Genomic DNA, 25,251 nt, shown 5'->3' on the forward strand with positions numbered 1-25,251 from the left:
ACCCAAATAACTTTATTCACTACAACTCTGAGCTGATTCTACAACCTACACACTCACTTTCAAGGACTTTACAACTTATGCTCTCAGTATTACTTTATTTTTACTTACACAGTTTGTCTTCTTTTGCACATTGGTTGTTTGTCAGACTTTGTTGACGTAGAGTTTTTTTTTCATGAATTCTATTGTATTTCTTTATTTTCCTGTAAGTGCCCACAAGGAAATGAATCTCATGGTTGTATATGGTTACATATCCGTAACTTGATAATAAATTTATTTTGAACTTTGATTCCTTTTGCCAAAAAAGTAACTCAAAGTCACATTTTCTGATCTCCGTTTACCATACCATTGGAAAAAGTTCTTCCATCAATCAAAATCTGAGCTTCCATAAGCTACTCAACGTGACAAGGCCATTCATACTAGGTCTCTTTCATATCAACTCACTAGCTCTGCCATCTCGTCCCCTTTTTGAGGCCTTACAATTTTTTTCTTCTTATTTATCTAATTCCAACATGAAGGCCGCAGTCATAACTTCTGTGGAGTGTGCACTTCAGATTCCACATGGTCCTCAAAAATGTCTGGCTTCGTACCTCCCATAATTCTTTTCCACTTTATTTTATACATTGTCCTCGTCACCATTGGGAGCAGTCTCCCTCCTCCCACTCCGTCCAATCTCCCTCATCATTTATACACTCCATCAAATCACTACTTAGCCTTTGAAGAAAAGAACATAGAACATAAGACAGAGTAGCAGAATTAAGCCATTCAGCCTATTGAGTCTGTTCCGCCATTCCATCATGGCTGATAGATGCTAACTGCATTTCATTGGCTTTGTATCTGTACTCGGCACAATGACAATAAAGCTGAATCTAATCTAATCTATATTATCCCTCAATGCCATTCTTCTGCCTTCTCCCCATACCCTTTGACGCCCTACTAATCAAGAAACTTCACCTTAAATATACCCAGTGACTTGGCATCCAAAGCCTTCTGCGTGGCAAGGAATTTCATCGATTCGCCTCCCTCTGGCTAAAGAAATTCCTCCTCACCTCTGTTCTAAAGGGGCGTATGTATATTTTGAGGCTGTGCTCTCTGGTCCTAGACTCTCCCACTAAAGGAATCCAACTCCCCACATCCACTCTATCCAGACGCTTCAATTACCACAACATTCAAGTCAAGTTTATTGTCATTTAATGGCGGGAGGAGAGAGAGCAGCGCGCCGCGCGTGCGCAGCCGTCCGGTGAAAAATGATATTGTATCCGTTAAATAGGGGCCGTGGACAATTCTGATTTGATGGAGACAGCCATGAAAGCACAGAGGAACATCTGGAGAAATTTCTGAGAAGCCAGTTCGCTGCTGTTGTTACTGCGCAGTTGGGAATCTTCCGGAGGGAAGGCCTCAAAATCCTCGGCTTTGCCTGCTGTTGGCGGCTGAGATGGAGGTGGAATCGTTCGGACAGAGATGGCACTCAGTACTCGGTGTCGGAGAGCTGATCGGAGGCTCAAAGTTTTCGGATGACTCAGAGTTGGACTGTGGTCGGGGCATGGCGGGGAGAGTTTTTCTTCCTTCTCCCGTCTGCGTGAGATGTGGGACATTTGAGAGACTTTGAAATTTTACTGTGCTCATAGACTTCCTCATCAAATTATGGTTTTGTTGCACTGTTGTAACTATATGTTATAATTATGTGGTTTTGTTAGTTTTTTTAATCTTGGTCTGTCCTGTGTTTTGTGATTATCACACCGGAGAAAATATTGTATCATTTCTTAACGCATGCATTACTGAATGACAATAAAAGAGGACTGCGCGTCTTCATAATCTAACTATATTCACGTATACTGTCAAATGAGAAAATGTTTCTCTGGACCAGAGTGTAAAGCACAGTAGTACACACAACACACAATAACTTAGGGAAGTAAGAATAAAAGCTCCGAATGAATTACACATAGATAAACACAGTAAAGTGCATAAATTAAATATCGTAGGGTACAGAACAAATTAATCAGTGACACTCTAAGGAAGGAAACCATTCTTGTCTTAATGCATTGAAGTCTTCTGCCTGATGGTAGAAAGTCAAGGAGGATGCTGGATGGCTGGGTGGGATCCTTGATAATACTAAGGGCCTTGCGCATGCAGCACTCCTGATAAATGTCCCTGATGGATGTTGGGAGACCCCTATGATCCTCTCAGCCATTGTCACAGTCCTTTGTAGGGACTTCCGGTCCAATGCTCTGCTGCTTCCATACCAGATGAAGATGCAGCTTGTTAAGACACTCTCAATGATGCTCCTGTAAAATTCAGCAAAGATGGGGGGTGGGGGAGCTTCGCTTATCTCAATATCCTCATGAAGTGGAGAGGCTGCTGTGCCTTCTTATTCAGGGAGGTGATATCGAGGGACCAGTTGAGGTCGTCCATGATGTGAACTCCCAGGAACTTGGTGTACGTTACTCACTCTACGGAGGAGCCATGTAAGCACAAAGGGAGATGGTTCATCTGCACCTTCCTAACCTTAGACCCTCAACTTTTAGCCATTCAGTTCATTTAGGCATAATTAGGAGAGGAAGTGAGTTTTCCAGCAATATCATTACCCCTTGACTGAATTAATAAATGAAGGAATCAGGTAACTTTAGTCCCCTTTAGTCTATTGGATCCTCTGTAACATCTTCATATCCTTCCTGTCATTAGGCAATCAGAATTGAACACAAGGCCAGTGTTTTATAAAGGCACAGCATGACCTCTCTGTTTTCAGAGTCAATGCGTCTATTGATAAACTGCAGAGAGTGTATGGTTTACATACACTGACTCAACCAGCTTACTCAACCCCTGGCTCCCTCTTATCTGAACATATTTTGACCCGGCTCCTGGATAAGATGAACTGAGTGACTGAGCAAAAACTCGGCCAAAGGAGTTCACAGTGGGAAAGTGTAAGGTATTGCACTTTGGTAAGAAGAACCAACAGGTGGATGTTATCTAAGTGGAGGGAGGAGCAGCACAAGACAGTGGGGTTCAATTCTGCCAATGTCTGTAAGGAGTTTATACCTTCTCCCCGTGACTGTATGGGTTTCCTCCGGGTGCTCTGGTTTTCTCCCACATTCCAAAAATGTACTGATTTCTAGGTTAATGGTCACATAATTGGGCCGCATGTGCTCGTTGGGTTGGAAGGGGCTGTTACTGTCCTGTGTCTCTAAATAAAAAAAACAAATACCATATAACCATATAACAATTACAGCACAGAAACAGGCCATCTCGGCCTTTCTAGTCCGTGCCGAACGCTTACTCTCACCTAGTCCCACTGACTTGCACTCAGCCCATAACCCTCCAATCCTTTCCTGTCCATATAGCTATCCAATTTTGCTTTAAATGACAATATCAAACCTGCCCCTACCACTTCTGCTGGAAGCTTGTTCCACATAGCTACCACTCTCTGAGTAAAGAAGTTCCCCCTCATGTTACCCCTAAACTTTTGCCCCCTAACTCTCAACTCATGTCCTCTTGTTTGAATCTCCCCTACTCTGAATGGAAAAAGCCTATCCATGTCAACTCTATATATCCCCCTTATAATTTTAAATACCTCTATCAAGTCCCCCCTCAACCTTCTACGGTCCAAAGAATAAAGACCCAACTTGTTCAACCTTTCTCTGTAACTTAGGTGCTGAAACCCAGGTAATATTCTAGTAAATCTTCTCTGTACTCTCTCTATTTTGTTGACATCTTTCCTATAACTCAGTGACCAGAACTGTACACAATACTCCAAATTTGGCCTCACCGATGCCTTGTACAACTCCTATACTCAATGCTCTGATTTATAAAGGCCAGCATACCAAAAGCTTTCTGAAAATAAGAAGTGAAATTCAGAGTGAATAATCCTCAGCTGATGATTCCTTTATTTACTTAGTCAATCATGGGATTTGGACATTGCTAGAAAGCATAACATTCACTCTCCTAAGCAACACACACGAAATGCTGGAGGAACTCAGCAAGTCAGGCAGCATCTATGGAACAGTCCCGAGGAAGAGTCTCAGCTTGAAACATCTCTTTTCCATAGAGGCTGCATGACCTGCTGAGTTTCTCCAGCATTTTGTGAGTGTTGCTCTGTATTTCCAGCATCTGCTGACCTTTTTGTGTTTGTGATCTGTGAAATTACTCGCCCAAGTTAGGAGGAGGGATAAAACAGTCCGAGGTCAGTTCAGACTGATGAGCCTGGAGTCACTAATTGATAGGGCAGGAAGTTTGGTGGATTCTGTTCTCCAAAGACCTTCAGTCAACCAAATGACTCTTCATAATAATTTACTCACAAACAGGAGAAAATCTGCAGATGTCAGAAATCCAAGCAACACACACAAAATGCTGGAGGAACTCAGCAGGCCAGGCAGCATCTATGGAAAGAAGCGGAAGGGTCTTGGCCCGAAACATTGACTGTACTTTTTTCCGTAGATGCTGTCTGACCTGCTGAGTTCCCTCCAGCATTTTGCGTGTGTTACTTCATAATAATTTGGCAGTTTCACTATTAATGAGAATGTATTTTTTAATCCCAGCTTTATTTAATGAATTGAATTTAATTTCCCCAGTTACAACTCACATCTCTGAATCCATGAACTCTATCCCCTTATTCCTTCACATGAGAAAATCTGAAGATGCTGGAAATCCAAAGCAACACATATAGAATGCTGGAGGAACTCAGCAGGCCAGGCAGCATCCATGGAAAAGAATAACAAGTTGATGTTTCGGCCGAGACCCTTCTTCAGAACCCTGCCCTGATGACACTTCGGTCCGAATTGTCAACACTTTTCCGTAGATGCTGCCTAGCTTGCTGAGCTTCCCTTATTCCTTTTTATTTTACAGTGTATTTAATTTTGCATTTTATAGTATTTTTCCTTTGCACTATTTTCAGAACAGCTTCTTCCCCTCCGCCATCAGATTCTTGAACAGATAATGAACTCATGAACACTATCTCACTATTTTTGGTCACTTTCTGCACTACTTATTTAACTTTATATCTTTGGATTCTATTCTTAGTTCTAGAATATTCCATTCTATGTCTATTGATGTAGATTACATTACTTCCACAAAGCAACAACTTTCATGTCTGTTAAATCAGTGATTATCAATCTGATTCTGATCATTGGACCCAGCCTCTGAATATTAATATAATACCTTGACTCTCTTTAAGTATCAGTATGTCATTACCAAAGATAATTTACATTGATCATGTATCATATGTTTACATTTTTGTATTGATAAATTACCTTTTATTTTACTCTTTGATACTGAATTGGAACAGTCAGTGCATTTTTGTACCAGGAAGAACAGTCACACCTGAATGGTCACACAAAAGAACAATTTACAATCCTGTGCTTTGAAGTCTGGTACATAATTACACTGTCTTTCCAAAGGAGTTGTTTCCTGTCTCTTAGGGATTACTTTGTTGATCTTTTCAATTAAGATTTATTAAGAGCCACAGGTAAAGAGATTATTAACAGACTATTTATAGACATGCTTCTAACTTAAACACAATGTTCTCAGTAAGAAATCCTTCACAGGTCCACATTAACAGAGACTAAGATATCATAACTGTTGGCTTTCTTTCTTAGTGTAAATCAGTAATACAAGCAGTTTTATAGAAGACAGCCAGCAATATTCTTATTAGTGGTGGATTTTTCAGGCTCACTAACATATAAATTTGTTGCTTTAAATTGCCAGGAATGGCCACAGTTTTCTGTTTTGAAAGCAGCTAATGCAGTATCAATAGTGGTCAAAGTTCAAAGTTCAAAGTAGGTTTACTATCAAAGTACATCTATGCCACCTCCCTAAGATTCATTTTCTTGTGGGAATTCACAGTAAATACAAAGAACCAATGAAAAGCCACACATAAGACAGACAAACAACCAATGTGCAAACGACAAAGAACTGTGTAAATATAAAAAGAAAGCGTAAATAATAATAATAATTAATAAATAAGCAATAACTATCAAGAGCGTGAGATGAAGAGTCCTTGAAAGTGAGTCTATAGGTTGTGGGAACAGTTCAGTGATGGGGTGAGTGAAGTTGAGTGATCTTGTTATCTGCTGTGGTTCAAGAACATGATGGTTGAAGGGTAGTAACTGGTCCTGAACTTGGTGGTGGGGGTCCTGAGGCCCCTGTACCTCCTTCCTGAGGGCAGCAGAGAGAAGAGAGCATGGCCTGGATGGTGAGGGACCTTGATGATGGATGCTGCTTTCTGGCACAACACTCCTTGTAGATGTGCTCAATGGTGGGGAGGGCTTTGAACATGATGGACTAGGTTGTATCCACTATTTTTTGCAGGCTTTTCTGTTCAGGAACATTGGCATTTCCATATCAGGTTGTGATGCAACCAGTCAGTATGCCCTTCATTGTGCGTCTATAAAAGTTTGTCAAAGTTTTAGATGACATGTTGAATTCTTGCAAACTTCTGAGAAAGTAGAGGTGATGTCACGCTACCACAAAGAAGGAGCCAGAATATGTAGCGGCACTTGCGGGCTCCTTAAGTTGTGTCAGTTGCTAACACAAATGACAAATTTCACTGTATGTTTCAATGAACATGCAATAAATACATGAATCTGAATCTGAATAGAATGATTACACAAGTTACGGGAAAATAAATAGCAATGAGCCTGTAGTATCAGTAATTCATAACACTTGTGGTTATCTCTCATTCATTGATCACCTGCAATTTTAAACCTGCTTAGCTCAACATGGTTTTATGGTCAGCATGCCCTTCTATCACATTAAACTTTATCTAAACAGATAGTTAAATGTGAAGCAATCAGTCTGTGGATTCAATCATTTCAGGAGGTCAGAAGTAGGGAGGGTGGTAAAGAAGGCATTAGGTGGGATGACCTTCATTAAAATCAGAACGAGAAACAGAATTAGTATCACCGACTGATATGACATGAAATTTGTTGTTTCTCTGTAGTAAATTGCCAACATCTGCAATAAGGGGAATAACAAGGTAATGATCATGAGTTTATAGTCCAGTGAGAAATCAGATGGTGGAAGGGAAGGAAACTGTTTCTGAATTGTTGACTGTAGTTCATCAGCCACACTGAGCATAGAATCCTGAAGAAGGGTCTTGGCCTGAAACTTCGAACATTTGCTCTTTTCAATAGATGCTGACTGGTCTGCTGAAATGTTGACTGTTTACTGCCTAACCTGCTGAGTTCCTCCAGCATTTTGTGTGGGTCGCTTTGGATTTCTGGCGTTTGCAGATTTTCTCGTGATTGAGTAGAGGGGCTGAGATATTCTGTTACAGTTGTACAAGACACTGGTGGGACCACACATGCAGCATGGGATACTGTTTTGGTCACTCTTTTATAGGAAAGACATACTTAGACCAGAAAGAGGGCAGAGAAGATTTACAAGGATGTTGGCAGGACTCAAGGGCCTGAGTTATTTGAAGAGCTTGGACAGACTAGTTCTACATTTCTTGGATCATGAAAGATTAAGGTGTGGTCTTATAATGGCAGATTAAATCATGGGGAGCACAGACAGGGTGAATGCACACACTTCTTTTTCCATGGTTGGGGAATTAAGAACTAGAGGGAGTAAGTTTAAAATGAAACGAGGAAGTTTTAACAGCTTTTCCACACAGAGGTTAGCATGTATATGGAACGAGCTGTCAGAGGTAGTGATAAAGGCAGGTACAATTACAACATTTAAAAGATATTTGCACAGGTACATGGATAGGAAAGGTTCAGAAGGATATGGGACAAATGTGAGCAAATGGGAACTGCTTGGTAGCCAACATGACCATCATGGAAACATCTCTTTCTACTAAGAAAGATGAATTCACATGAGAGTAAACTGGAACAAGCAGCTATTTGCAATCCATTTGGGAAATATTAACATTTTATTCCACTGGACAGAACTAAAGCCATCTTATTTTGGGACAATTAAGTGAGTAGCATGAATGGGCCAGAGGGTAATTAATAATAATAATAATAATAATAATAAAACCTTTATTATTTAATAACTCAAAGTGCTTTAGATGATAAATATAAATCGATATAGACATAAAATATGAGATAAAATTAAAAACCTTAAGTAAACAAACATTATATAGAATAAAATGTAATTGAATAAACTAAATTATATAATTATAATCAACATCAAAAGACATTAAGTAATCTTATGTCAAATTTTAAAAAAGTAGGTTTTTAGAAGTGTTTTGAAATGTTCCATAGTACCAGCAGATCAGCTGTAGGAGCCCTCTGTACTCTGATCTCTCTCTCATTGGTGGGGGAGAGTTTATTGCTGATTCTCGAGTCCGAGAACTTGGCAAACAAAAGCAATGTGACAGACTTTAACATCGCAATTCAGCGAGTTGTTTTTTTTGTCTTATTAATCTCCCCTCTTGCTGTGTATACCTCTCTGCCCCTTTATTAGTGGGGTGGGGTGGGGTTTTTAGGGGAGGGGAGGGGAGAGGAGAGGGAGAGGGAGAGGGAGAGGGAGAGGGCAGGGGAGGGCAGGGGAGGGGAGGGGAGGGAGACTGACTGATTGACTGACTGTGGTATGTTGAATTGCCAGGTGAATGATTAGTTTTTGTTTTACCGCAGCTCATAGTCTTTCTTGGGGGCTTTGCTATTGGGGGGCGGAAGGTGCTGATGCTATTCGCCAAAGTAAGTGGGGGAAGGGGAAGGTTGATGCTTTGCTGCTGCTTGTGCGTGGGGGGGGGAGTATGGGGGGGGTTAGGATTCTAATGTTTTTTCAGTCACTCATTCTTCAGGGTACCTTTTTGTTTTTGTGGATGTTTGTGAAGAGCAAGAATTTCAGGTTGTGTATTGTATGCATTCTCTGATATTAAATGGAACTACTGAACTACGGAACTGTTGAACTAGCCTGGTGTATCTCAGTTGGTACAGCATTCCAGATTTTTGTGCATAAGAGCAAATGGCCTTATCACCAGTTTTTATATGCTTGGATCTAGGAACACTAAGCAAACCAGTATTTACGGATCTAAGATTACAATTACTAGGGTAATTTTAACAAAGGTCAAAAGATTCTCTTTCACCATACTTCTTCAAGATTGCATTTATTGCCTTTAGCATTAATTAAAAAGAGGCAGAAATTAAACAAGCATTGCACCCAGTTTCATTGTATGTTAATAGATTAAAAATCCTCTCCCATGTTCTGGACTGGTCACAATGTACTGCACCATCAAGTCAGGTGCCAACACAAATCTTTGTTCTTCAATATATAGTGAGAACCTGGTCCTACACATCAGTAAATATACAATATGGGCAATTGCAACTGGGGAGTATTAGTAAATTATATATCATGTTCAGGCTGATGTGAGATTAACATGGCATCATAGTCAAGATAACTGTGTTTCCCATTATATCGATGACAGCATTGGTGTTGCTTCCTGCATCAATGTTGAACTTGTCAATTTCATCAACTTTGCCTCCAACTTCCACCCAGCCCTCAAATTTACTTGGTCCACCTCTGACACTTCTCAAAGATCAAAGTTTAAAGTTCAAAATAAACTTATCATCAAAGTATTTACGTATGTATATGTCACCATTTACTACCCAGATGTTAATTTATTTGTAGGCATTCACAGAAAATGAATCTCAGTGTTGTATATGGTGACATATACTCTCCTTTTTCTTGATCTCTGAAGACAGACTAACCACTGGCATCTTTTACAAACCTACTGACTCTCACAGCCTCATAAACCTTTTCTTCACTCGTTTCAGCTTTCTCCCCTCCTTCACCAGCTTTAAGGAGAGTCTGGTGGAGTCCTTCATTGGGCTGTTGATTCAAGGGCAGAAGGTCAAGGTTCGTGGCTGGCAGTGGATAATGGACTACTTTTTCCAGCAGAAGTGGTGGACGTGGGTTCAATTGCAGCTTTTATGAGATGTTTGAGTAAATGCACAGATGGGAGGGGTATGGCGGGTTCTGGTTCAGGTGAGGTCGACATGGCTAGGCAGAGCAGCAGTTTGGCATGGGCTAGGTGGGCCAAAGACCCTGTTTCTGTGCTATAGGAGTCCATGAAATTCGCATCAGGCAGAAAATGGTGTTGGGTAGACTGATGGGACTGAAGGCTGATAAATCCCCAGGGCCTGATGGTCTGCATCTCAGGGTACTTAAGGAGGTGGCTCTAGAAATCGTGTTCCCATTGGTAATCATTTTCCAATGTTCTATAGATTCAGGATCAGTTCCTGCGGATTGGAGGGTAGCTAATGTTATCCCACATTTTAAAAGAGGGAGAGAGAAAACAGGCAATTATAGACCAGTTAGCCTGACATCAGTGGTGGGGAAGATGCTGGAATCAATTATAAAAGATGAAATAGCGGCATATTTGGATAACAGTAGCAGGGTAGGTCCGAGTCAGCGTGGATTTACAAAGGGGAAATCATGCTTGACTAATCTTCTGAATTTTTTGAGAATGTAACTATGAAAATGGACATGGAAAGCCAGTGGATGTAGTGTACCTGGACTTTCAGAAAGCCTTTGATAAGGTCCCACATAGGAGGTTAGTGTGCAAAATTAGAGCAAATGGTATTGGGGGTAGGGTACTGACATGGATAGAAAATTGGTTGGCAGACAGGAAACAAAGAGTAGGGATTAATGGGTCCTTTTCAGAATGGCAGGCAGTGACTAGTGGGGTACCGCAAGGCTCGGTGCTGGGACCACAGCTATTTACAATATACATTAATGATTTAGATGAAGGGATTAAAAGTAACATTAGCAAATTTGCAGATGACACAAAGCTGGGTGGCAGTGTGAAATGTGAGGAGGATGTTATGAGAATGCAGGGTGACTTGGACAGGCTGGGTGAGTGGGCAGATGCATGGCAGATGCAGTTTAATGTGGATAAATGTGAGGTTATCCACTTTGGTGGCAAGAACAGGAAGGCAGATTACTATCTGAATGGTGTCAAGTTAGGAAAAGGGGAAGTACAATGAGATCTAGGTGTCCTTGTTCATCAGTCACTGAAAGTAAGCATGCAGGTACAGCAGGCAGTGAAGAAAGCTAATGGCATGTTGGCCTTCATAACAAGGGGAGTTGAGTATAGGAGCAAAGAGGTCCTTTTGCAGTTGTACAGGGCCCTGGTGAGACCACATCTGGAGTATTGTGTACAGTTTTGGTCTCCAAATTTGAGGAAGGACATTCTAGATATTGAGGGAGTGCAGCGTAGGTTCACAAGGTTTATTCCTGGGATGGCGGGACTGTCATATGTTGAAAGATTGGAGCGACTCGCCTTGTATACACTGGAATTTAGAAGGATGAGAGGGGATCTGACTGAAACATATAAGATTTTTAGGGGATTGGACATGCTAGAGGCAGGAAACATGTTCCCAATGTTGGAGGAGTCCAGAACTAGAGGCCACAGTTTAAGAATAAGGGGTAGACCATTTTGAACGGAGTTGAGGAAACATTTTGTCACACAGAGGGTTGTGGTTCTGTGGAATGCTCTGCCTCAGAAGGCAGTGGAGGCCAATTCTCTGGATTCTTTCAAGAAAGAGTTATATAGAGCTCTTAAAGATAGCGGAGTCAAAGGATATGGGGAGAAGGCAGAAAAATGGTACTGATTGTGGATGATCAGCCATGATCACAGTGAATGGTGGTGCTGGCTCGAAGGGCTGAATGGCCTACTCACGCACCTATTGTCCATTGTCTATTGTCTATGATTCTCTAATTCTAAAGGCAAAACCGGAGGTCAGAATCAAACCCAGGCTGAGAAGCAGTGTCTCTACTGTGCTGACTATGCTCACCATAGCTTCACCCTGAGCCTGGAGACACAAGAGACTGCAGATGCTGATATCTGGACCAAGAAACTGTCACAAGCTCCCAAGGTCTGCCCTCCAAGTTCTCCACTCACCCCAACTTTCAGCCCATCCCCTACCTGCTGTACGAGCACCGTCCACTGCATGTGGCAAGTCACCAGCAGAACCAAGGCAAAACTCTTTGCTAGTTTGGTAGGACCCCCAAACTATGATCAGCAAATGACGTGACTGTTAAGACCTGGAACTCATAATTCATGAGGGTGATGGGATAAAGAACCAATCACTCTTTCAAAAGGAAATTAAACAGTGATTTAAGATGAAATAATTTGCAGGGCTATCAGGAAAGACAGAAAACTGGGACTCACTAGATTACTCTGGATTGGTCTGTCATGAACTCAATGGGCCTGAGTGATCTTTATCCATGCCCTGATGACTCTAAACTTTGACAGACTTCTATAGATGCACAGTGAAGAGTATACTGACTGGTTATATCACAGCCTGGCCTGGAAACACCAATGTTCAGGAACGGAAAAGTCTACAGAAAGTGGTGGATATAGTTCAGTCCATCACAGGCAAACCCTCCTCACTATTTAGCACCTTTACATGGAGCACTGCCACGTGAAAGCAGCATCCATCATCAAAGACCTCCACCATCCAGGTCATGCTCTCTTCTCACTTCTACCATTGGGCAGGAAGTACAGGAGCCTTAGGTCCCACACCACAAGCTTCATGAGCGGTTATTACCTTTCAACCATCAGGCTCATGAATCAGTGTGGATGGCTTCACTTACCACGACTATAAACTGTTTCTACAGCTTAGAGACTCACTTCCAACAACTCAGTAACTCATGCTGTCAGTATTTTTCTTTTAATTGCAAAATTTATCATCTTTTGCATATTGGTTGGTTGTCAGAATTTATTTATATATAGTTGTTAATAAATTCTATTGTATTTCTTTGTTTTCCTGTAAATGCATGCAAGAAAATGAATCTCAAGGTAGTACATGGTACATATACATATGTACTTGGATAAAAAAAAATACTTTGACTTTGACGATAATCTTGTACACATCAATGGAGGTGGATTTCAGAGGTACTTCTAAATCTACATCTTCATCCTTAAGTCATCCACAATCCTACCTTGGTTTAATTCTGGAATGTTCTGTTGCCCATGCTTCCACTCTGTCAGTTCCAGTCCTGCCCACACCACCAAAACCTCTCATCAGTTTTTCCCACTTCAAACCTGCTTAGAACTTGATAGATTCTTGATTAGTCAGGGCATGAAGGGATATGGGGAGGAGGTAGGAGATTGGGGCTGAGAGGGAAAATGGATCAGCCATGATGAAATGGCGGAGCAGACTCGATGGGCCAAATGGCCTAATTCTGCTCCTGTATCTTGTGGTCTTATAGTGTGGAACTGGAGGCAGAGCTATCATTTGCTTACAACTGCAGTTCCTTGCACAAACATGTTGGACTTACTCGCCACCCTCCAGACTGCCTACACTGTCTACTCTCCCCAAAACCCTGCAACTCATCTCTTTAACTTTCTTTACAAGAGTCTTCATTAACCATTCTCCTTCACCTTGCCCAGTGACAAACTTCCACACTGTTGGCTTGGACAATTTGCTATGTGCAAGCCATTGTAAAAATATTTGTTGTTATCACCCAGTGCAAACTAATATATAGCAATAATGAATTATCAACTCTATTGAGATTTGTTTATGGCTATTGAGTTCAAGGATTGCTAAATGTTGTGATGAATCAGAGACAAAACTTGATTATTAATCGAAAATAAATACCATGCCCTTTTAAACTCTCTATGTCATCTCTCTTTGTCCCTTTAAAACGGAGATGATGAGGAATTTATTTAGAGCACGGTGAGCCTTTGGAATTCATTGCCACAGAGGGCTATGGAGGCCAAGTCATTAGGTATATTTAAAGTGCAGGTTGATAGGTTCTTGATTAGTCAGGGCGTCAAAGGTTATGGGGAGAAGGCGGGAGAATGTGGATGGAGAAAAAAAATCAGCCATGATTGAATGGTGGGGCAGACTCAATGAACCAAATAAACTCAAAGAGTCGTAAAGCATTACAGCAAAGAAATGTGCCATTTGGCCTTTCTAGTAATGCTGAACTATTATTCTGTCTAGTCCCATCGACCAACATTTCAAACATGGCCCTCGGTGCCCCTTCCATCCATATACTTATCTAAACTTCTCTTAAATGTTGCAATTGAACCCACATTCACCACTCCTGCTGGCAGCTCGTTATCTTTTACCCTATCTATATCCCTCAAAGATTTATATGCCTCCATCAAATATATACCTAATGGCCTAAGTCTGTCCCAATATCTTATAGCCTTATTGTTTGTCAGTAACTTAAGTGTTTTGCGTAGCTATATTACAATTCTGTCCCTACCAGGAAGAAGGATTGGACCCAGGTTAAAACAAGTTTTCTACACTGTAGATTTGAGTTTATAATTTCTCCCACGAGCTCTAGCTTTACATGCATCAACAAATTTCATGACATATGCTGGTGATATTAAACCTTATTCTGATTCAGTTGATACAGAAGCAAAATGGCCCTACATCGTACACCAGCACTGCCCTGCCAACAAACTACAGTGCACAAGTAAAGAGCCTCAATCAAGGTTAAGCTTTTTTTTCCTGTGGAGAGTAACGGATATGTTTCACGCAGACCACTGAAAGCCTGTGGTGATTAGTATTTCAAAATGAACTCAGTGAACATCACATTAAGAATGGGATTAGAGTTTATAGGATTAAGAAGCACACATTTAGAATCAAATATCCTTTGGAACACTTCCTCCAGTTCTACTTAGACCATTGAAATACAATCCATTTATCCAATTAGATAGCGATGTATCATGTACAGCCAGTGGCCACTTTATTAGGTACCTAATAAAACAACTATTGAGTGCATGTTCACGGTCTTCTGCTGCTGTAGCCCATCAGCTTCAAGGTTCGACATGTTGTGCATTCTGCACACCACTATTGTGTCATTATTTGAGTTACTGTCACCTCCCCGTCAGCTTGAACCAGTCTGGCCATTCTCCTCTGGCCTCTCTTATTAACAAGGTGTTTTTGTCCACAGACCTGCTAATCAATGAATATTTTTTTCAATTTTTTGCACCATTCTCTGTAACACTACAGAATGTTCTGCGTGAAAAAATTCCTGGAGATCTGCAGTTTCTAAAATATTCAAACCAGCCTGTCTAACACCAACAACCATTCTACAGTCAAAGTTGCTTAGATCACATTTCTTCCCCATTGTGATGATTGGTCTCAACAACAACTGAACCTTTTGACCAGATCTGCATGCTTTTATGCACTGAGTTGCTGCCACATGATTGGCTGATAAGATATTTGCATTAGTCATAGTCATACTTTATTGATCCCAGGGGAAATTGGTTTTCTTTACAGTTGCACCATAAATAATAAATAGTAATAAATCAATAAATAGTTAAATAGTAATATGTAAATTATGCCAGGAAATAAGCCCAGGACCAGCCTATTGGCTCAGGGTGTCTGACCCTCCAAGGGAGGAGTTGTAAAATTTGATGGCCACAGGCAGGAATGACTTCCTATGACACTCTGTGTTGCATCTCGGTGGAATGAGTCTCTGGCTGAATGTACTCCTGTGCCCAATCAGTACATTATGTAGTGGATGGGAGACATTGTCCAAGATGGCATGCAACTTAGACAGCATCCTCTTTTCAGACACCACCGTGAGAGAGTCCAGTTCCATCCCCACAACATCACTGGCCTTATGAATGAGTTTGTTGATTCTGTTGGTGTCTGCTACCCTCAGCCTGCTGCCCCAGCACACAACAGCAAACATGATAGCACTAGCCACCACAGACTCGTAGAACATCCTCAGCATCGTCCGGCAGATGTTAAAGGACCTCAGTCTCCTCAGGAAATAGAGACGGCTCTGACCCTTCTTGTAGACAGCCTTAGTGTTATTTGACCAGTCCAGTTTATTGTCAATTCGTATCCCCAGGTATTTGTAATCCTCCACCATGTCCACACTGACCTCCTGGATGGAAACAGGGGTCACCGGTACCTTAGCTCTCCTCAGGTCTACCACCAGCTCCTTAGCCTTTTTCACATTAAGCTGCAGATAATTCTGCTCACACCATGTGACAAAGTTTCCTACCATAGCCCTGTACTCAGCCTCATCTCCCTTGCTGATGCATCTAACTATGGCAGAGTCATCAGAAAACTTCTGAAGATGACAAGACTCTGTGCAGTAGTTGAAGTCCGAGGTGTAAATGGTGAAGAGAAAGGGAGACAAGACAGTCCCCTGTGGAGCCCCAGTGCTGCTGATCACTCTGTCAGACACACGGGTGTATAGGTGTACCTAATGAAGTTCGAAGTAAAGGAATGATGTACAAGGTGAAAAGTAAACAGTACAAGGTACTGACTTCCGGACTACATCTGGTTCTCTTGGGGCAGCGAAGGGAATAAGAAATACAATTGGCTTCAGTAGCCAGTGGAGGCAATTGGTTATAGAGGTGCATTAACTCATGTGGGGCTCAGATAGGGTGAATGCATATTGTCTTTTTCCCATGGTAAGGGATACCTCATATTCTGTCTGAGCAGCCTCCAGCCAGGCAGCATGAATATTAATTTCTCTAAACTGATAATTTATCCACCCTTCTATCTATTTTTATCCCTCATTCTGGGTACCCTCTCATCCCTTCTCGTCTTCTCACCTGCCCATCACCTACCACTGACGCCCCTCCTCCTTCCCTTTCTTCCATAGTTCATTGCCCTCTCCAATTAGATCCCTTCTTCTTTAGTTCTTCCACCTATCACCAGCCAGCTTCTTATTTCACCTTCCCTCTTCCCCTCACCTGGTTTCACCTGTCACCTACCAGCTGGTACTCCTTCCCCTCTGCACACCTTCCCATTCTGGGTTCTGTCCCCCTTCCTTTCCAGTCCTGATGAAGAGTCTTGGCCCGAAACATTGGCTATCTATTTCTCTTTATAGATGCTGCTTGAAATGCTGAATTTCTCCAGCATCCTGTGCACGCTGCAAAAAAAAGAGGGTACAGTATTAAAGTAAGGGGAAAAAGATATAAAATGGACAGTAGAGGCAACCTTATCTGCCAGAGTAAGTGGTTGAGGCAGGTTCAATAACAATATTATTTATTTACTTGTTTGTTTGTTTGTTTGTTTGTTTATTGAGATACAGCCTTCTGGCTTTTGAGCTATGCTGCCCAGCAATCCCCTCCACCCACCCCCACCCCCCCGTCCCCATTTAACCCTAGCCTAATCGTGGAACAATTTACCATGAGCAATTAGCCTACTATCTGGTAGGTCTTTGGACTGTAGGAGGAAATCAGAGCACCCGTAGGAAACTCACACGGTTAGGGAGAGAATGTTCAAACTCCTTATAGGCAGCAAGCGGGAATTGAACCTGGGTCGTTGGTGCTGTAAGGCGTTGTGCTAACCACTATGTTACCTTTTGAAGTCTATTTGGACAGATGGATGGATAAGAAAGGTTTAGAGGTTCATGTGCTAAGCATATGACAAGCTTGGATGTCGTACCACACATGGAGTATTGTGCTCAGTCCTGGTTGTCTCATTACAGGAAGCATGTGACAGCTTTAGAGAGGGTGCAGAGGAGTGTTACCAGGACGCTGCCCGGATTAGAGAGCAAGTCTTATGAGATAGGTTGAGCGAGCTAGGGCTTTTCCCTCTGGAGTGAAGGAGGATGAGAAGTGACTTGATAGAGGTGTACAAGATGGAAAGAGGCACCGCCAGAGAAACTAATTTGCTTAATGAAGTTAGAAGTTAAAGACCATCGCACAGAATTTACACAAGGATTTGCTTGACAGTGATAAGAAACTCCAAGGAAATTCTTCCCCAATAACAGTAATTAGGATTTACTTACCTTGATCAGGTTGATTATAGATGGGGAGGTGTGATGAGATAATAACATGGATGTGGTGAGAGGGTGTGAGCCTACTAGATTGGAGAGGATAACAGAGCGAGTGTTGGCCGCCTGTTTTGCAGGATCGAGACCATTTCCTGCAAACAGGAATGCTTTTGTTGTGGGACAGTGAGAAAAAGTAACAAGGTGCTCTTGGCTACAAAGACCTGGCATTATCGGCCTAGTTCCATCTGCAGGAATTTTAATTATTGTTGTTCAAATGCCACAGGGGTTTGCGGGTTGGGATGTAGGATTCAAACAGAGCTCAGAGTTGGGGGTGAGAGGGACAGGGACAGTTGGCCCTGAAATTTTGGTTGGTAAGTTCCCTCACAAAGAAATAGGCTTGCTGTTGCAATTCAGGGACGGGACTCGAAACATTGACAATTTCTGCTGCTAGACCTGTGGAGTTCCTGCAGTGGATTTTGTGCTGTTCCAGGTTTCAACATCTGCCGTCTCAGATTTAGTTACCACATGTATATCAAAATGTACAGCAAAACTTTATACTTGCATTAACAACCAATACAACAGAGGATGTACTGAGGGCAGCCTGCGTGTTGTCATATATTCTGTGGCAACATCGCATGCCCACCATACTTGCCAGAGCAACACAGATCACAACAGGCAACAAAACAACAGTGGAACAAGCTCCTTTCCTCCCTCCCACCACCCGTGCACAGGCCTGACATTCAACCATGTCCATGTAGCGAGACTTCAAACAGAGAGCAGAGATTTAAACTTTGGCCTATCCTCTAATTTAGACCATAAGACGTAGGAGTAGAACTAGGCCATTCATCCCATCATGTCTGTGTAATAACCCAGATCTTATTAGGGAGCTTAATGTAAAGGAACCCTTAGGAGGTGTGATCATAATATGATTGAATTCATACTGCAGTTTGAGAGGGAGAAGCATAAGTCACACGTATCAGTATTGCAATGGAATAAGGGGAATTACAGAGGCATGAGAGAGAAGCTTCTTTGTCCCACAGTACTACCTCACTAGCATCATTTTCCAGTAGTCCAATACCAACTCTCACTCCCTTTTACTCTTTATATAACTGAAAAATATTTGAGTATCCTGTTTTATATTATTGGCTAGTTTTCCCTCATTTTTAGTTGCCTTTTGTTGGATTTTAAAAGCCTCCCAATCATCCAACTTCCCAATCACTTTTGCTACCTTTTATGCCCTTTCCTTGGCTTTTATGCAGCCCTTAACTTCCCTTGTCTACCCCTGCCATTTGAGAACAACTTCTTCTGTGGGATATATTTATCCTGCTCTATGTGAACTACTCCTAGAAACTTCAGCCACCTCTGCTCTGCCGTCATTCCTGCCAGTATCCTTCTCCAATCCACCTGGGCAAGCTCCTCTCTCATGCCTCTGTAATTCCCTTTATTCCATTGTGATACTGATCCAGGTGGGGCTCCTTTACATTAAACTCTCTAATAAGATCTAGTTTATTACACAACACCCAATCTAAGATAGCCCTAGCAGGCTCAAGCACAAGCTGCTCTAAAAAAACAATTCATAGGTATTCAACAAATTCCCTCTCCTGCAATCTGACACCAACCAGATTTTCCCAATCCCCTTGCATATTGAAGTCCCCCATTACAATTGTGACATTACCTTTATTACATACCTTTTCCAGCTCCCCTTGCAATCTCAACCCTACATCTTGGTGACTATTTGGAGGCCTATATATGATTCCCTTTCATGGTTTTTTTTTACCATTGCAGTTTCTTGACTTCATCCACAAAGATTCACCATTCTCTGACCCTATGTCACCTCTTTCTGAAGATGTAATTCCATCTCTTACTAACAGAGCCACACCACTGCCTATGCTTTCCTGTCTGTCCTTTCAATACAAAGTATATCCTTTGATGCTAAGCTCCCAACTATGGCTTTCTTTCAGTCACGACTCAGTGATGACCACAACATCATACCAATCAATCTCTAATTGCACCGGAAATTTGTCCACCGTCCTTCACTCTTTTGAAGTTTAAACCAGAAATCCCAGCTCTGTAGATATACTGTCTGTTCTCTCAAAAATTAAATAAGAAAAAAAGAAATAAGAAATAAGGAATGAACTTACCTACTTATCTTACCTTTGCCTGTTCTCGCCGAAGCCCTGTTGAGCCAAAGCCTTACCACTCTGACTCAGACCACTTTCACGATGACCACTCCACTAGGCGGTACCCCTCTTTTCTGGAGATTGGGTTTTTAAAGCTCTTCGCCAGACTTGCGTGGAAACGTTTCTACAGCATCTGTGCAGTACTCCACCAAAGACTCCTGTTGAAAAAACGTTCTGCTTTTTAAAGCTTTTTGCCAGACCTGCACGGGGACGCTTCTATGCAACTGTGCAGTACTCCAACCAAAGCCTCCCATTGAAAAAGACTTCCTGCTTTTTAAGGCCCTTTGCCGGACTTGCATGGGAACGCTTCAACTCCAATCCAATAATTTCCTCAAATCCCTGTCCCAAAACCCTAAACTACCCCTAACTCCCCCTCTCCGTCCCCAGAGCCATCCCTAAAAATAAATCAAAAAATAAACAACTACAGTATATTGCTTAAAATTTATTTATTGAGATACAGCATAGAATAGGCCCTTCTGGCTCTTCGAGCCAAGCTGCCCAGCAGTCCCCAACCCCCCCCACCCCACACCCTGATTTTATCCCAGTCCAATCCCAGGACAATTTGCAATGATCAATTAATCTACCAACCGGTAGGTCTTTGGACTATGGGAGGAAACTGGAGCACCTGGAGAAACCCATAGATCACGGGGAGAACATACAAACTCCTTACAGACAGTGGCGGGAATTGAACCTGAGTCGCTGGTACTGTAAAGCGTTGTGCTAACCACTACGCTACCGTGCCGCCCTGGGAAGGTGGTTGGAAAACAGAACTAAGAGTACTTAGCTTTAGGTTAGATTAGATGTATTAGGTGTTATTTGGTAATTGTAGAGTACTGTGCAAAAGTCTTACGCGCCCTAGCTGTATACATATGGCTAAGACTTTTGCACTGTGCTGCAAATCTGAGCTGCAACTTCAATAGAGACTATAGCTCGGTACCAGTTTGACCGGAAAACACTAGATAGAAGCAGACGTCTACCAATATTTTTAAGGCAGAGCCAGATAGACCCTTAATAACCAATGACTGAAAGGCAGTTACAAGTGGAGATCATGATTAAGTTAGTTTTCATGTTAGCTGTTGTAGGAAAGCAGCATCCATCATCAGAGATCCCCACCACCCAAGCCATGCTCTTTTCTTGCTGCTGCCATTAGGCAGAAAGTACAAGAACCTCAGGGTTCGCACCACCAGGTTCAAGAACAATTACTACCCCTCAACCATCAGGCTCTTGAACAAAGGGGATAACTACACTCACTTGCCCATCCATTGAGATGTTCCCACAACCAATGATCTCACTTTAAGGACTCTTATCTCATGTTCTCATTACTTATTGCTATTTATTTATATTTGCATTTTCACAGTTTGTTGTCTTCTGCACTCTGGTTGATCTTTCATTGATCTTGTTATAGTTACTATTCTATAGATTTGCTGAGTATGTCCGCAGGAAAATGAATCTCAGGGTTGTATATGGTGACATATGAGTGGTAGTTGTAGGCCACCTTTGGTCAGGGTCAACCATGGACATTGTGTCCTGGCTGTCTAGATATGCAAGCCAGAGCAGTACAATATTGAGAGCAAGCTGCTGCCTATGTAACAAGCTCCCCCTTTCTACACATCTGATGAACCCAAAGGAACAGCAGAAACCAAGAGTTTGGCACCAGCAGCATTGCAGGAGTTGCCAGTCAGCATAGAACTCAACGTAGGATTACCTTAGGGAGTCGAGCTCCAGATTTTTCCCTCGGGGCTCACTCACGAAGTCTTCCCAATGAGTGGGTATAGAGGGTTTGAGGGTTTGAGATCAGAGTTTTTCTTCTCCTAGATGAGCTGCCCACCAAGGGTGATGAGCCCCATCTGCCCGAGACACGTATGTACTTTGATAATAAATTTACAGAACTTTGGAATGGTGGAGCAGGCGTGAGTGGCTAAGTGATCTGCTCCCACTGTGTCCCATTGTCCCTCAGGATGCGAAGACACCTGGATTAAATAGACCCAGCCCCAGAATACTCCATGGGATGAGAGGAGGTCCTGGTGATTGTTGCAGGAGCTTCACCAATATCAGTTGTAACTTGCTGCTAAAAGCTGTAACAGGTTATTTTAATCTTGCTTGGCTTCTAAACTCAATAAACACTTGGAGTATTGTGCACAGACCTGGAGGCTTACTAGTGGGTGTTGATAGGTGACAGCAAACTTGAAGAGAGAGTCATGTTCTATGCCAGGGCTTGGAACACAGAAGCTAGGAGGAAGACTTGTGGAATTTGCTTCCGCAGGAGTAAAGAAGATTAAGACAGCAAATGACCCCACTCTTTCAAATGCAGAAAGAAAAGGACAATATATTTTACTGAAGCTACTTAAATTGTACTTGCTGTATCACATGAGGCAAAGCTGGAGATTAGGTTTGACACCTTCCCACAGTGAAGATAGGTGATCTGTATTGTTACCAAAAAACGTGATTAACACCAACCATCACCTTCCCCCATCTCCCCAAAAAGACTTGCTCGATAAGTATCTAGGAACAGGTTGAAGGTTATAAAAGTGACACAGTTATTCAAATAATCTCCGCAACACAATGGATTCTCTGCTTTCAGGACCAAGAAAGTGTCACTAGAGGAATGCGATTGGCAAGGATTGAATAATGGCGATTGTAACTTTAGCCTAATATCTTCGAGACTCGCTATACTACCTGACGGTGTCAGGGATTATTTTCACAGAGCTTTATCTTGGAAATTTTACCTGTGGTTATTCACTCCCCTCAGGAGATTCAATAAACAAGGTTGGGTCCACAAGAGGCCAATTGTACATGATCTTTGGAAGCAATCAGTTCAAAGCACCAGCTGGATTTACCTTGCACTTGTTCCAGTTTTGTTATATGCCAATTGAACAACAAAATACGCCTTCATCTACGATCTTCCACCATCTTTAATTTCCTCACCAAATCCCCTTTCTCCATCTTATTCCAGCTGAGCTTGTGTGTCCTTGGCTCTGTGCTAGGAAACTCCATGTTCCGGCTTCTCATCCAGTCACCCGAGTGTGAACATCTCGGATGGTGTGGTACTACCACTCATGAGCGATAGGGAGCCCCAGAGCCTTATAGAAGGGAAGCTGACTATTCATCCCATTGAGCCCATGCTGACCATCAACTGCCCATTTATACTGATACAATATTAATCCCATTTCAAGTTCAAGCTTATTGTCTTTCAACCATGTTCATGTATGCAGCTAAATGAAGCAACCAAGGAATCAAGATGAAAACACAGTATATCAAACTGAGGCCTCTGTTGGTCTGTGTCAACCAATAATGTTGCATCTTAACTATCTATGATCAGTACGCAAGCCAGGACAGTACGATACGGAGAGCAAGCTGTTGCCCATGCAGCAGGCTCCTGCTCTCTATGTACCTGATAGGCATCCGTTAGTCTCATGAGACCATGGATTTGCGCCTTGGAAGGTTTCCAGGGCGCAGGCCTAGGCAAGGTTGTGTGGAAGACCGGCAGTTGCCCATGCTGCAAGTCTCCCCTCTCCATGCCACCGATGTTGTCCAAGGGAAGGGCACTAGGGCTGATACAGCTTGGCACCGGTGTCATCACAGAGCACTGTGTGGCTAAGTGCCTTGCTCAAGGACACAACATGCTGCCACAGCTGAGGCTCGAACTAGCGACCTTCAGATCACTAGACCGACGCCCTAACCACTTGGCCACATACCTGATAAATCCAAAAGAACAGCAGTTGGCACCAGTGGCATCACAGGAGTTGTCAGTCAGGGTTGAACTCAATGTAGGATTGCCTGAGGGAATCCATCTCCATATTTTTCCTCAGGATTCACTCCTGAAGATTTCTCATGTGTGGGTATAGCATAAGGCAGCGGAGGTTTGAGATCAGAGTCTTCCTTCTCTTGGATAAGCTGCCATCCATTACCGATGAGCCCCATCTGCCTGAAATTATATTAAATATAGCACAAGAAATAAAATGAACAGTCTGACAGCTATATTCTTCCCACATTTTCATCAACAACTGCTTGGTTCTACCACTCACCCACACACTAGGTGGCAAAGTCATCTGAGAACTCATACATCTTTGGGATGTAGGAGGAAACCTATGTGGTCACAGGAAAAATGTTGAAGAAATAGTATTCGTATTGGCTTTTAATCATCACATGTACTGAGACACAGTAAAAAATCTCTTGCCTTAAGTGCCATCCAGACACATTATGCCATACATAAAGATTAAAGATTTTAAAGATTAGCTTTATTTGTCACATGTACATTGAAATGAAGACCATATTAACAGACAGAAAGATGAGCACGCACACTAAAAACAGAATACTGCAGTGCTACATTTATTCTATCTTGACTTATGGAAGTGAACGCTGGACTATTTCCCCAGCAATGGAAAAGAGACTAGAAGCAGCTGAATTATGGTTCTACAGGGGAATGTTAAAAATATCATGGACCACACACACATCAAATGAAGAAGTTCTCAGAAGAGCCTAAGCAGTTCGATCACTCGTACCAACAATAAGAGAAAGACAACTCAGATTCCTAGGACACATCATGCGGAAAGATGAGCTAGAAAAACTCATACTCTCTGGAAAGATTGAGGGGAGTAAACCTAGAGGAAGATCTCGGCTTATGTACATCAAAAGCCTAGCCAGGTGGCTACACATCGAGGAAATGGAAGTCATCCAGAAAACGAAGGATAGATCTATATGGAAAACCATGGTCACCAAAGTCCGCATTGGATATGGTACCTAGACAGACAGACATTGAAACACCAAAACATATAGTGAAATGCATCGTCAATGACTAACACAGTCTAATGATCACCATGTTTCTGGTGTCAACATAGAATGCCAATGATAAGCCCAAGAAATACTGCAAATGCTAGAGATCCAAAGCAACACACACAAAATGTTGAAGGAACTCAGCAGGGTAGGCAGAATCTATGGAAATAAATAAACAGTTGATGTTTTGGGATGTGACGTTTCGTGCTGAGATGCTTCTTCAGTGTGCTACGATGAGGTAGACCGGGAAATCAAGACTTCAAGAATTTATCCTTTAGCATATGAGAGGACTAATAACAGTGGAATAGAGGGTGTCCCTAAATCTGCTGGTTTGTGCTTTCAGTCTTTTGTGTCTTCTACCCGATGGGGAAGGGGAAAAGAGAGAATGATCAGGGTTGGATGGGTCCTTGATTATGTTGGTTGCTTTCCCAAGGCAGTGAGAAGTGTACACAGAGTCAATGGAGGGAAGGCTGGTTTGCATGGTGGACTGGGCTGTGACCACAACTCTCTGCAATTCCTCGCAGTCTTGGACAGAGCAGTTGCTATGCCAAGCTAGGATGCATATGGGTCAATGCTTACCATGCAGCATCTAGAAAGTTATCAAGCTCAAGTTCAAGTTTGTTGTTCTGTGACTGCACATATACTGTATAACAAC

The 25,251-nt window shown here is 42.3% G+C and overlaps 1 long non-coding RNA gene across 1 annotated transcript in view; it reads right to left on the bottom strand.

Moving 5' to 3' along the window:
• Positions 1–23,689, bottom strand: part of LOC134355416 (uncharacterized) — a 33,979-nt gene extending 10,290 nt beyond the window's left edge. The window contains exons 1-2 of the long non-coding RNA XR_010020066.1: positions 23,519–23,689; positions 19,798–19,981 (exon numbers count right to left, since the gene is read on the bottom strand). This is a non-coding gene — a long non-coding RNA (uncharacterized LOC134355416). The remainder of the gene's footprint in view (positions 1–19,797; positions 19,982–23,518) is intronic.
• Positions 23,690–25,251: the final 1,562 nt, after the last annotated feature.

The sequence above is a fragment of the Mobula hypostoma genome, chromosome 13, assembly GCF_963921235.1.
Source record: "Mobula hypostoma chromosome 13, sMobHyp1.1, whole genome shotgun sequence".
In the NCBI taxonomy this organism is placed as follows: Eukaryota; Metazoa; Chordata; class Chondrichthyes; order Myliobatiformes; family Myliobatidae; genus Mobula; species Mobula hypostoma.